The sequence below is a fragment of the Crocodylus porosus genome, unplaced genomic scaffold (genome assembly GCF_001723895.1).
Source record: "Crocodylus porosus isolate Cpor-Errol unplaced genomic scaffold, CroPor_comp1, whole genome shotgun sequence".
NCBI lineage: Eukaryota > Metazoa > Chordata > Crocodylia > Crocodylidae > Crocodylus > Crocodylus porosus.
Genome location: NW_017728943.1, coordinates 127,204,736 through 127,218,007, shown reverse-complemented (window position 1 = coordinate 127,218,007; position 13,272 = coordinate 127,204,736). Strand labels below are relative to the sequence as shown.

At 39.9% G+C, this 13,272-nt stretch overlaps 1 long non-coding RNA gene across 1 annotated transcript; it reads left to right on the top strand.

The window, feature by feature from the left end:
• The first annotated feature begins 2,144 nt into the window (after positions 1–2,144).
• LOC109319309 lies at positions 2,145–9,882 on the top strand. The gene is made up of 4 exons (XR_002103478.1): positions 2,145–2,604; positions 3,560–3,562; positions 4,217–4,224; positions 9,872–9,882. It is a non-coding gene; the product is annotated as an uncharacterized LOC109319309 (long non-coding RNA).
• Positions 9,883–13,272: the final 3,390 nt, after the last annotated feature.

Genomic DNA, 13,272 nt, shown 5'->3' with positions numbered 1-13,272 from the left:
CAGAATGATGTATTAAAAACAAAATTGCAAATCCTTAGGCAAGCAATTTTCTAACAAGGTAGTGTTGTAAAAGAGATCATTGTGTAAGGAGAACAAGATGCAGCCCATCAGCTATCGTCAGGAGATAAAGCAGAAGCAAGACCTTGGAGATGAAGGAGTCAGCAAGAAAGAACAAGCAATTGACTGGGAGAAGCCAGGGTCAAAGTCTTGAGCATGCGCTCTTAGCAGAGAGGCAACTAAATGAATGAAAAGCATAGGCAATCCCATGCTAATGAAGTAAGCAAAGGTGGAGCTTGAGATGGGAGAGGAAATAGGTGGAACAGAAGGAGGATTGAAGGTGGAGTGAATATTAATGAGTATGAACCAAGGTGTATAAAATGTGAAAGGCAGACAAAGTTCTTTGGGTGAATCTGATATTTTTTATTAGACCAACTTAAATAGTTGGAAAACAATTATTAAGCGAACTTTCGGGTTCAAAAACCTTTCATCAGGCTAAGGAAGTTTCAACAGTTGGTGTGTGCTCTTCCTGAATGGAATGAAAAGTAAAGAAGCCAGAGGCTGGGCTGGTATGCATTCAACACAGGTAGTCAGTGAAAATGTAGATTGAGGAGTCAATGGGTGAGAGACAGGCTGGGTGCAGCGGAGAGAAGGAGGATGAATAATGGAGAGGTTCCTGGGGAGTCAGATGTCAGGCAGGTTATAATGTGTCATAAATCCAATGTCTATATTTAGTCCATGATTTTTAGTATCCAGGAGGTTGATGAAGTAGAGTTCATAGGCTCATCTCTGGGAAGTGTTTTGTAAATTTCCTTTGAGGATCAGGACTGAGAGATTGAAGAGAGAGTAGTTTTCTTGTGAGAAATCTGCCCCCACAGGTAATTGGGTATTCTTGTCTTTGATAGATTTCTGGTGTGCATTCATTCTGGTGCACAGTTGTTGTTTGGTCTCTCCTATGTATTTTCCATCAGGGCATTTGGTGCATTGGATGAGATGTATTACATTTCTGGGGGTGGTGGAGATGTGTTGGCAGGTTTTACATTTCTTGTCTTCCATGGTCTGTATCCATTTGGTGTGTTCTGGGCCTGAGAAAGTTTGCTTCTGGTGATGAGGTTAGCGAGAATGGTGCTTGTTTGAAGGCCAGGATGGGTGGCTCTGGGAAGACCTCTTTAAGAATAGGATCTCTTTCTAGTATGGGTTGCAATTGTTTGAGGATTTTCCGTATGGGTTTGAGGGAGGGGTGATATGTCATAACCAGTGGTGTGCAATTTGTGGGGGGGTTTCTTCTGTACTGCAGCAATTCTTCACGTGGTATCTGGGTGGGACTTTCAAATGTGTGATCTGTCTCTCTGGAGGATTGTCCTTGTTGGGCGAAAGCCTTTTTAAAATTGGTAAGATGGCAATTCCGGGTGTTCTCTTCAGTGCAAATTCGGTGGTATCTGAGGACTTGGCCATATATCACAGCTTTTTGGGTGTGTTTAGGGTGATTGCTGGTTCTGTGCTGATATGTATATTGGGCTGTGGGTTTCTTGTATAACCTGGTTGGTATTTTATCAATCTGGATACTGATCATCGTGTTTAAAAAAAGGAGATGTTGGTGCTGCAGTATTCTAGAGAAAGTTGGATGGAGGGATGGTGATTGTTGAATTTCTGATGGAACTCAATCAGAGATTGCAGGTTTTCAGTCCAAATGATGAAGATGTCATCAATATATCCTAAGTATAGCAAGGATTTGATGGTGGGGTTCTTGAGGAAGTCTTCTTCCAGGTGGATCATAAAAAGGTTGGCATACTGTGGGGCCATTTTGGTGCCCATAGCTGTTCCCATCGTCTGGAGGAAGTTTTGGTTATTAAAAGTGAAATTCATGTGTGTGTGGATGAAGTGTATAAGGTCAGTAATATCTTTGGGTCTGTATTCTGAGTTGTAATCTTGTTTCTGTAGATACGTAAGGCAGGCTTGGATACCATCCTCATGTGGGATGTTGGTATATAGGCTGGTAACATCCATGGTGGTTAAAAGGGTGTTGCTGGAAAGGTGGTCTATGTTTTTAAGTTTCTGTAGAAAGTCTATAGTGTCTTGGACAAAACTTGCTCTGTGGGTGATGAGCAGTTTTAGGATTGATTTAATGAAACCTGCTATTTCCTCAGTTAGGGTCCCATGGTTGGATATGATAGGTCTGCCAGGGTTCCCTTGTTTGTTGATTTTAGGGAGCGTATAAAAAGTCCCGGGTTAGGTAGTGGTGGGATCAAGGTCTGTTGTTTTTCTTGTAGTCATTATAGAAATGATTTGATAGTATTATTGAGTTTCTTGGTGAAAAGGGGAGTAGGATCTTCTTGTAGTTCTTTGTTGTAGGTGATGTCAGAGTCGTCTGTTGACTTCCTTTATGCAGTCTTCACGGTTTAGGATAACTGTGGCTCCTCCTTTATCTGCTTGTTTTATTACTATTTGGTGCTTAGAGATTCTATCACCTTTTTCTCTGGTAGACACAGATTGTTATGGTGGCGTGTGTTGATGATTATTTCATTGTTCGTTCTTTCCCTAAAGCAGTCAATGTAGTGGTCAAAGTTAGAGTTTCATCCACTGTGAGGTGTCCAATATGATTTTTTTGTGCGTTTTGGGGGTTGATCTTTTCCTGAATGTTCTCAGAGGATCAACCTATTCCCATGTAAAATGTGAAAAGAACTAATGTTCACAGCAGGTCTCTGGTTTGTTGTTTTTTTGGTACCTTTGCCTGAAGCTGTCTCCATTCTGAATAAAGCTGTTGCAAGCAATGTGCGCTGTTGTTTGCTCCCTGCTTGCTTTGGCTAATGAGTAACAGGATCCATGAGCAACTGGATCGTCATCTCCATAGTCACTGGGCACCCCATGGATTCAGGGTCTAACACCAACTTTAAAGTGCTCAGAACCACTACATTTGCAATGGTATATGCCCCAGAAGATTACTGTTCTGTATGGTCTAAAAGTGGTCATACTAAAAACCTTGATACTGTACTTAGTGCATAGAGACTCATAACAGGTTTCACAACTTACACACAGATATATTCCCTGCATTCTAGGAGACATTAGACCAAATGACATAAGAAGACAGACCCTAACTGCTCCTCTGCTGCTGGGTTTCTGGGCCCATGGAGACCTGTAAGGTTGGCTACTACAGCCTTATATATTGCACTAAATTTATATAAGGGGAGGAGAGTGGGAAGAAGTGCACTGATATCTTGGTCCATATCAAATTAGCATTGCTAAAAGGAAAATTGCCATTTTTGGTAATCAGGTTTTTTGGCTGATGTGGCCGATAATGTCACCAATAAATGCCGCATGCATGTGCACAGCCACAGCATGCACAGGACCAAGAGCGCAGCCTCGCAGCTTGGAAAGCAGTGTCTGGCCGGTGAGTCTAGGGGGGAAGGGGCATGAGGGAGAGAAGGGGCGTTGGAGGGCAGATTGAGGCCCACACAGTGACAAAGGGAGTGGGTCTGGGACAGGGATGGGGACAGGGGCAGAGACAGGTGCTACATAGCTGGTGGGCAGGGCAGGGCATAGGATGGAGCTCCAGCTCATCCAGGGGGTATGGAGGGAAGGGGGTGCGCTCCTGCCACTGCACACATCCCAGGGGAGGCATGGGGGACACATGTCCCCCCCAGATCTGTGCATGGGGTGAGGGCAAGATGCCTGCTACCCACTCAGGACTGAGGCTATGCTTGGACTGGGCAGCAGTGGCACTGGAAGGGGGCTATGTAGTGGGTTACAGTGAACTTTGGGATGGCTATAACCCCCTGCCCTGCCCACCTCAAGCACAACCCAGGTCCATCCCCCACACTAGGAAGAGGCCAGTGGCATACCCCATCCCTGAGTGCACAGCAGCACCCTTCCCTCACCTCACACATTGTTCTTTGGGGCACTTGCCCACTATACCTCCCCTGGGGGTGTGCAGAGCAGTGGGAGCTGCTGCTTCCACTCTGTGGATGAGCCACTGGTCCATCCTGCACCCCGCCCTGGCAGGACAGTGCCTTCCCCTGTCCCTCCCTCATTGAGGGGGCCTCAATCTGCCCCCCAACACCTCTTCCCCCTATCCCATTCCCCGCAACAAACTTACCAACCAGGCGCTGTTCTCCAATTTGCCAGGCTGCATATCTGCAATCAGGTCAGTATTGACTGATATGGCTAGTTAATAATCTGCCATTGATATTGGGCCAAAAAATCTTTCTTGGTGCACCACTAGGGGGTAGGGTAAATGGAAATGAAATGATAATTCTGAGTAATCCAGTCTGAAATCTATTCCTACAGCATTTTATACCAGCACCAAACAAGTCCCCCACTGGACATGACCTTGACAGAGAAGCATGGGTCAAGCTGAACAGACTGAGATTTGGATAGGAGCACTGAAAAACAAAACTGTACAAGATGAACATCTTGAACAGCCTCCTGTATAAGTGCAATGTCCATCAAACAGCACAACTCTTAATCAAAGCTGCAATCTTTACAAGTGTCCAGATGGGATTGATGGAATCTGCACACTTAACCATAATACCAGAAAGTGGCTCACAGCTGTCTGGGAGGAACAAGGGGCTGGGGGTTGGAAACAGGGGCTTCACCACCTCAGGTCAGCCTGGGAGCAAAGCCAGCCTGGTGCTCAGGCAAAGGAGATGAGCTCTGGCCAAGGCTAGACCACCACCCCTTGAGTTGGAGCGGTGGGGTTTCCACTGTTCCATGAGATGCTGGCCAAATATAACATAACATGAATCACAATAGGATGTGGGACAGTTCATTACAGAACTCTAAATTACAGCACTGAAGACTGATACCACATCCATCCAGGGTTTTCTTAGGATCTGCTATTTTTACAGCATTCCATATGCCGGACCATCTGTTTGGTTATGGCTGCAGAGTGCTTTCTGAGCACCTACCATGAAAATAAGTGTAACTTCTACACCTTGCCTCCATGACACTGGCTCACCTTGTAAGCTACTGAGGGTTCTGATCATTTAAACTTGCAACTCTACATCAAGGCTTAAAAACACTTTTTCCTTGGTAGCTCACTTGGTGGACTGATGGTAGCTAAGTCCCTGGAACCCTGGTAAGCCCTCTGCTTCCAAAATCTCAAGATTATGATTCCTCAGTAGCTCAAGCTTCAGGGTTTTCCAAGAAACCCAATATCCCAGTTGGTGCTACTTGGATCCTTGGAAATATTTCAAAGAGGTTGCAATGTTACTGCAATGAAATTTTAGAATTCCCATTTTGTAGAATTTTTTTAAAATATAATGTTTCATTTAATTTCACAATGACTATTTTTTAAACCATGGTTTTGTGACACCTTTTGCAACAATGTTGTATCTAGGGATTGCAGGGAGAATGCAGACTAAACATAAGTGTTTTGCTAGTAAATGCCTAATGTAGAGGTTTTCAATTCATCTCTTGTTCTGCTCATTTGAAAGGCATGCAACATTTGAGGTGACTACCCAGAGTAGTTTATATGAAATGCCAAAACCCTTTCATACAACTGTATATAAGATTGCATTTTCTTGAATAATTGTAAATTCCATGGAGGGGTCATGAGTCAATTCACATTTCTTTGAAAGAAAATTTCTGAATCTTGAATTGAGAGCCACTTAAAAGTTTACATGACAGTCCTATTTGAAAGCTCACTTATACTATTGAGGTACATGCCCATTATTATCTTAAATGCTGGTAGGTTTTAGATTTGTATAAGCTTTCTTACAGTCCATCTCTAGCTCTTACACTAAAAGATTAACAAAGTCTGAACAGCAGATTACACTTTTCTCTAATAAGTCTGTCTGTTCTTCTCTGTGTCTGTTTCTTTTTCTAAAAGGCCTTTTCACAAAGTAGATTTTTCTCCCTTGCATAAAACCTTTTCTTAAATGTTTGCCTAAAACTGTAAAATGTCTAATCCCTGCCTGGAACCTGTTGTCAGACCTATTTGTCAATTCCTCATTTTCCCTTCCAGTGAATCTTTTTATTTGTCTTTTCTCTTTTTTTCCTTCAATACCTTTTTTATAGACCATTGTAACTTCTTAGTTAGTATGTTGAATGCACTCCGAGAACAGAGGTATTCCTGGCTTTTGGAATTGGCAAGTAGCGTGGAATGGTATTGAAACAGTTAAACGCTATCTGTTTCCTATTTTCACATTGGAATAAAGTTAATAATCAACCAGTGACACAGGCTGCAGCAGCAAAAGCTAAAGTTATAAGTAATCCTAAAGGGAAAGAGGAAAATTGTTCCTGACAAGCTGAAATTACATTATAAAACCTCCTATATGTTGAAGAGTGCTGAGTTGTTCTGGGCATGAAGCTTATTTCAATGTTTAACTAAACCTGTTTATAAAGCAAATATCTTATCCAATATCAGTTTTCCTAAAGCGTGCCCCCTAACCCCCACTTTTTTTTTCTATTCACTGTTGGCATGGAGACCAAGAGGCACTTCACTAGACTGATCAATGCATGGTAACATCAACATAACATTTTCAGTCAAGTTCCCAGGAGCCTTCCTCCTGAATCTGTCATTTTGATTCAGATAACTAAATCAGGCTAAGCACTGCAATGATAACGGATGACTTGCCTCATTAGCTGGCTCCTGCTGCTTTACTCTGTCAGGAAGCACCATAGTGACTGTCTGGGTTCCTGGGAGAGAGAGCTGGTTTCCCTCACATTATTTTGGTCTATTTTTCCCCCTTTCTGTCCATTCTCTCTTGCTATATCAATATTTGGAGAGAGAGAAATACAAGCAATCCTTTATGCAGACTTTTTCCAGGAGAAATCCAATTGAAGTATTTCATACATACACTAAATAAAATAGTTTATTACATTTTCAATAGCACCCCCAACAATAGCATTATATTCTCTTACACTACTTTAGACACCCTATGCACTCCTACAACCTTGAGGTCATTCTTTTGTTTTATTGGTATACCATAATTATGCTAATATCCAAAGAATCATTTATGAATTACTTAAAAATTTAAATGTACTGTGAATACGAATAAAATACTTATAAATACCATAAATGATATTTCTAATGGTCCTTCAGCAGCAATCAGTAAATGTTCCACAGATGTGCTATAGGAGAGAGTTAAGGAAAGATAGTGCTGAAGATGGTGCTGAAGTGTCCATGAAGTCATGTTATTAATGTAGTCATAGAACATGACTATTTGTACAGCATCTACCTCCTTGAAAAATAAATTCCTTACATACAGGAAAAAAATAAGGCCTTGTGAAATAAATAAGCCACCTCCAAGTGATAGCATTCAAACTATCATTTAAACAAGCTTTACTAGTCCCTACATTAACGATTCAACAAATCAAAACAAACTCAAAACATACACATCCACAGAATAAACTTACTTTTATTTCAGAGGTGAAGATTTACGGCTAACTGAGAAATTCTTGCCTCTGGCAGTGGTAAGATTCTGTCCTGTGAATGTCAGCTAAGCCATTGTAGTTAACTTCAACTCCCAAAGTAGGTATAAAAACAAAAGCTTGAATAGTGAGGATTTCTCATATAATTATATTCTGTGGCTTTCAGGGCCTGAAGATCATCACCATCTACAGAAGAAGGTTAGCCCAGTGTTTGTAATGCTTGCCTGATATTAAGCAGCAGCAGCAGCTTCAATTCTCTGTTCTACCACAGACTGCTTGCATGCCCTTGACAAGTCACCCAAGGTTAGATTCACAAAGGAGACCTAGGATCCACATACTAGCTCATCCTCACTGACAGCCAGGTACAATGGTACATAAAATAGATGCAACTTCACTGATAACCTAGATCAAGTGGTATGTTTATTCATTACATACTTGTTTTGCTCCACTCCACTTAGGGGCACACACCTGCCCTCTAGACCAACTGAGTCTTTGGATGGTCTTCTAGTGAAGTCTTATGTAGTGAATATTATACTCTGAAGATGAAGTCATCATAATTGGTATGCACTATACCTGTGTCTCAAAGCTGCCTAGAAAATATAAACTAGAAAACATAAACAAAAGAGAGAGAATATATTAACTGCACAGCTTAATGGACAATAAGCCAAATGAAAGAGGAAGGGATACATAAAGCATTTTCACCATTTGAATTCAGTTTTTAATCTCATTTATGAATCTTCAGTGTAATCCTCCATTATGGAATGATCTGTACACCAAAAATGTATAATAGAACAATGTTGTGGAAGAGGTTAGTATTCTATCTACAGTTAGAGATGGGAGGACAGCTGTGTTTTCAGTCCTTGGCTTTCTTGTCTGCTTTAGTATCTTCAAAAAGCCAATTGGTATGGTGGATGACGTTGTATGGATGATTGTTCTCCAAGAAATGGAAAGACATCTTTTCCCATAACATCACCTGAAAGAATATATATGGTCCCTGCACTGGGGTCTCTACTTTCACAGCCAAACCAAATATCTCCTCTTTTGGCTACCACTGATATTATTACTGTTTGGAAGCCAGAAACTTTTTCAACCTCATCCATGCAGGATGTAGCCCAGAGGCCCTTGGCTCCTGCTGGTGAAATCCCCACTGGTATAGCCCAGGGGAATGCAGTCCCCAGCCACTTAGAAGTTGGCCAGCCCTGAGCTAACTAATTGTTAGTCTCTAAGGGCACTTTTACATGTGCTCCAAGGGTGGGGGAGTTGTGCTTTAATTTGAACGTCTTGTGCATCAGCATCCCTGCACTTAAAAGTAGCAGTGGGGGCACTTGAACTAAATCTTGTTCAATGGGCTTTAGCCGAAGTGCCCCCACTGCCATTTTTAAGTAAAAATGAAAAGACGAAAAAATCTATTCTTTTTCTACCTCCCTTGATATAATCTGAAAGAACAGAGTCAAGATTTCTTCTTTAAATTACAACATGCTTTTAATAGAAATGGCTCTCTTTTCTAGAGCTGATATGAAATTATCCAGAAAATGAAATTTTAAGTCTACCATAACCTGAAGAGTGCCTACCACTGGGCTGTAAATCAGCCTGCAAGGTTCCTCTCAGCCTTTTTGGTGAGGCTGCTCCATTTTGTATATATTAATATTCACCAGCTTACAGAATAGCAGTTATTTCTCCAGTAAAAACTTGACTTTTGCCAAAAAAATGTAATTTTTGTAGCAGAAAAACAAAAAATAAGGCAGGAATTCTTCAACTTCTGGCATAAAGGAAAGGGAAAGAAACAGCTGCTGAGATCCCCGAGGAAAACTTGATGTTGCCAAAAAAATCAATTTCTAGCAAAAAACAAAAAAAAAGAAAGAAAGATGAAGTAAGACTTCTTTAACTGTTTTGTTTTTGATAGGTTCAACCCTAAAGGAAATATTTTAATTTGTTGAAGTAACCTGAAATGTTTTGCTTTATGGGAGTCACTTGACTATAGGGATGTCATGGGGAAAATAGCCAAGAAGCCCAGCATATAGGAGACAAAGGGATGCCTAAATTATAGTACCCTGGATCTAAAGCAAGAGAGAGATGTATTTTAATGTTGGATAGACTCATTTGCTTGGAAAACAAAAGTTGGGACAGTTCAATTAACCAAACAAAATGCTTCGACATTTACAAATCAAAATTTTTTATTCACATAAAAATGTCAATAGTAAACATTTTTCTCTGCTCAGTATGAGAAAAGTGTGGAAGTGTTTTCTGTAGAACTGAAATTCCAATTTCTATTCATGGCATGTAGTAAGGTACCTGTATAGTCCAGCATTTGTGCCTGTTTTTATAACCTTTCCAAAGGCTGGCCACTTGAAGCAGGTGAAACTGAGAGAGAAATATCAAAATGTATGTACTTCTCAAAAGCCATCCTTTAACTGTCTGTCTCATATTGTCATCTTCACTTCCTTTTCATCTACCTTCTTGTGACATCTCCCTCCAAGTAGTCCCTCCCCCTACCAGCCTTAAGCATTTTCAGGGTATGAAGGGAGAAGTTCCTTGTCTAAAGATAAGGGCCCTTTGTCACTTTTAGCATCCACGTACACCACTTATTCTAAGTGCACTCCCGAAGTGTTCTCTGTGCACCTTCAGAAATCACATTCACATAATCTGTGTCCTTTCTTTTCCCACTCATTTATTAGCCTGGGGAGCCCAGTGAGGATAACATTCAGCTTTGTGCAGTTTAAGGCAAAATAACTAGAAATCCTACTTTTAAATTTAAATCTCCATCAAGTTTTCTTCCAATCATTAAATAACCTTGATTTAAATTAACAAAGTATTTATACAAGTGAGGAAAAAGTCACCTGCTGTGAATATTAAGGGGAAAAAAGTGATGAGAGACTCAGAATATTTTTTAAATCTGTTTATTGGATGAGACTGCATTGGATGGGTCTAATAGTGTATAATATGTATGACTCATATGTTTAAATATGAAACCATCTAAAAACTGTCTCCCATAGTTAGAGTCAATATGATAAGTTATTTTGGTTCAGCAATCAAAGGTACTTGATTCTATCTGCTCTGATCTTTGAAACAACTGTGAATACTCATCATTCTACTTATAAGCACTCTCCAAAAGAGAAACAAAAAAGAAAAAGCACCAGTCTTTTTGCCACCATTATGCTAAAGGACATGTAAACAAAGAGCAAAGTAGTGGTTTTGTTCTTGATTATGTTTATATTCTTTACTTGGCACTTACTAGTTTACAAGTACCAGTTACAAGACATAGTAAACCTGCTATACAGGGATTCAAATAACACTGATACAATCAATCAATCAATCAGTCAATCAAACCAAATAAGACTCTTTGTTTAAGGTAGCTAAACACTAAGACAACAGGTTTTTGCAGCTAGGAGTTATGAATAGACTTGGATGACATATTTTCAACAAATAATAAATTTGTTTTAATACATGGGGAAAGAGCTTTACAGCTTTGCAGGGGATAATTTTGTGACAATTTAGTTAAAATTTAGTGAAGTTTTGGCTACAAAAAAGGAATTTTTAAAATAATTATAATAATAGTTGCTTTCAATATTTAAAAAGTACAATGTTTGTGTCAGTCAAATATGTTGGCTGTTACCCAGCTCCAAGAAGGAGGTATCTACCAAAACACTAAGGATTCAAATCTCGATAACAATCTAGGATTTGATGCTGTAGATCCAAAGTGATACAGGTATGTCTTAAATTTAGCTTTTCTTCACTTAGTAAGTATAGCTGAAACTCAGGAAAACACACATTCAAGCAGTTTATTTGTGTTATGTGACCTCTTAAGGTGAAGCTGCTTTTTGCACTTAGGCCATATTATGGGTATTTAAAATGTGAGTGTTCACACATTGAAGTTCATTAATTCATGCTAAGTGCCTTCTGAGCCAATATTTATGCCACTTTCGGCAAAGGTTAACTCTGAACCATGCTACCTAGCTCATGTTAGGGTAACTTCAGTCTGCTCTGTGATGCTAAAGTGAGCAATGTGAAGTCTTCCAGCATCCCAGGATTGACCACTCCCTGCCTCTTCTCCAACCCAGGCCAGGGATAACTCTCAGGTATCTTGGCTGCTAGCCATGCCCCTGTTCACCAGCCCTCTAATGGCAAGTCAGAGTTGTGCAGCAAAGAAAAAGTGTTAACAATTAATGTGCAACTGCTCACAGCATGTTTTAACTTTAACATCACATAACATTCCACAGATTAAGTCTGGCCTGAATATAATGTATAACTTTACCCTTCACATTATGAACAGATGCAGCCCGAAACCATTTGTAGACCTGGGGTTTAAACACATTTGTTTACAGTTCTTCAGAGAAATAAGGCATTTCATCTAGTTATCAAAGGGTGGGTAAACATTTTTAAGAGTGACTAATGAAAGTATGGAGGAGGACTCTTCCTCCATACATAATGCCTTGCAAGGTAATAGTTAATGTGACAAAGAATGTCCTAATCCTAATTCTCTGGGACTTATCTAGTGGGAATAAATTACTCAGTAGTTTGGTGCTATATTATTTACTTCTGCACACTCTCATAGCTGTTATGTTAGTACTATACAATCAATGATGTCTAAGGGAACAGAAGTTTGTCCATCAGAGCCACTGAAGTTGTTACTCAAAACTTGATGATGATATGTAACATTATACTTGATCTAGAACTTGATTTCAGTGAATCTAAGATATCAGCAAAGAATATTTCTAGTCCTAACTATTCTTACCCACAGGTCCCTGATTCTTGTTGACTATAGGTAAAAATTCTGGTCCAAATGAAGTCCCTTAGGAGTTTCCCAAACAACAAATTCTTCTTCTTCCCCCATGTTGAAGAGGTTGAAGAATTCTTGCCTCATTTAGTACCCTTAAGTAACTCAATTACTGGGATTGTTTGTTGGATCAGTAAGGCTATGCAGTGCACTTAGAAAGTACATATGGGGAACATATTTTGATCTAGAGAGAAATTTCACTAGGAAGTGAAATTCTATTTTTACTAGGAAGTCAGCACATCAAAGGGAAAAAGAAGAAATTTCTTTTCTCAGCAAAAATGAGATTTTTATCCAAGGTAGCACAGTACAGCTAAATCCAGGCATTGAAAAATTATGAGTCAAAAAACAGGAGTTTAGCTCGCAAGTCATGTGGTTTTAAATAATAAATGTTTGGGTTTTTTGTATTTGTTTTCTGATTTCTCAAGCTTTAGGATGTGCGCTTCACATTTTTAAGCTTTTTCTCTGAAATGCTGAGAGCTAGAAGTATATTCTTTTTTTAAAAAGAACATTGGGGTTCATACAGTCTTCTGATTTCAACAGCTGAGGTTTCTGAAAAACATAAAACAGCAAATAGGATGAGAGTAAGAAATAAAATAGTACCAGATTCATCATTTTCAAAATGAAAACATCTCTGTGGACAGAGACAGTTTCTGCCTGAGAAAACTGTTTTGCATTTTACAAAAACTCCTGAGCCATTATCCTCCACCCACTGGTGTTATCAGCATTTAGGATTTCCTTGAGCAATTTTCTGAGTATGCTCTTGGAACTGGTATTTTGCAACTGCTTCTAACCCTTTTACAAAGTGACTTTTAATCCATATTTTTCTCATAGGTTTCTATAAGTATGTTTGTTTGCTAAACAAAGATTAAGTTTATCACTGAGTTCACCTACATGTGCAATTAATGTGTCTGAATTTCCTGTGTAAAAAATTCAGGTGCGTTAAACTGCATCCCCATGTACATCTGGACATGAGCCTGTCAGAAGCAAATTTGATCCTGACAGAAGCATTCAGTCCAGGGCTGCTTCTGCCCTGATCTACTACCCTGCAGCAGTCATGCGGAGCTTCAGTCCCTGCCCTGGGCTGGCAGGGGGCATAAGGACATGTCCCAATCTCCACATGGCTCAGAGGC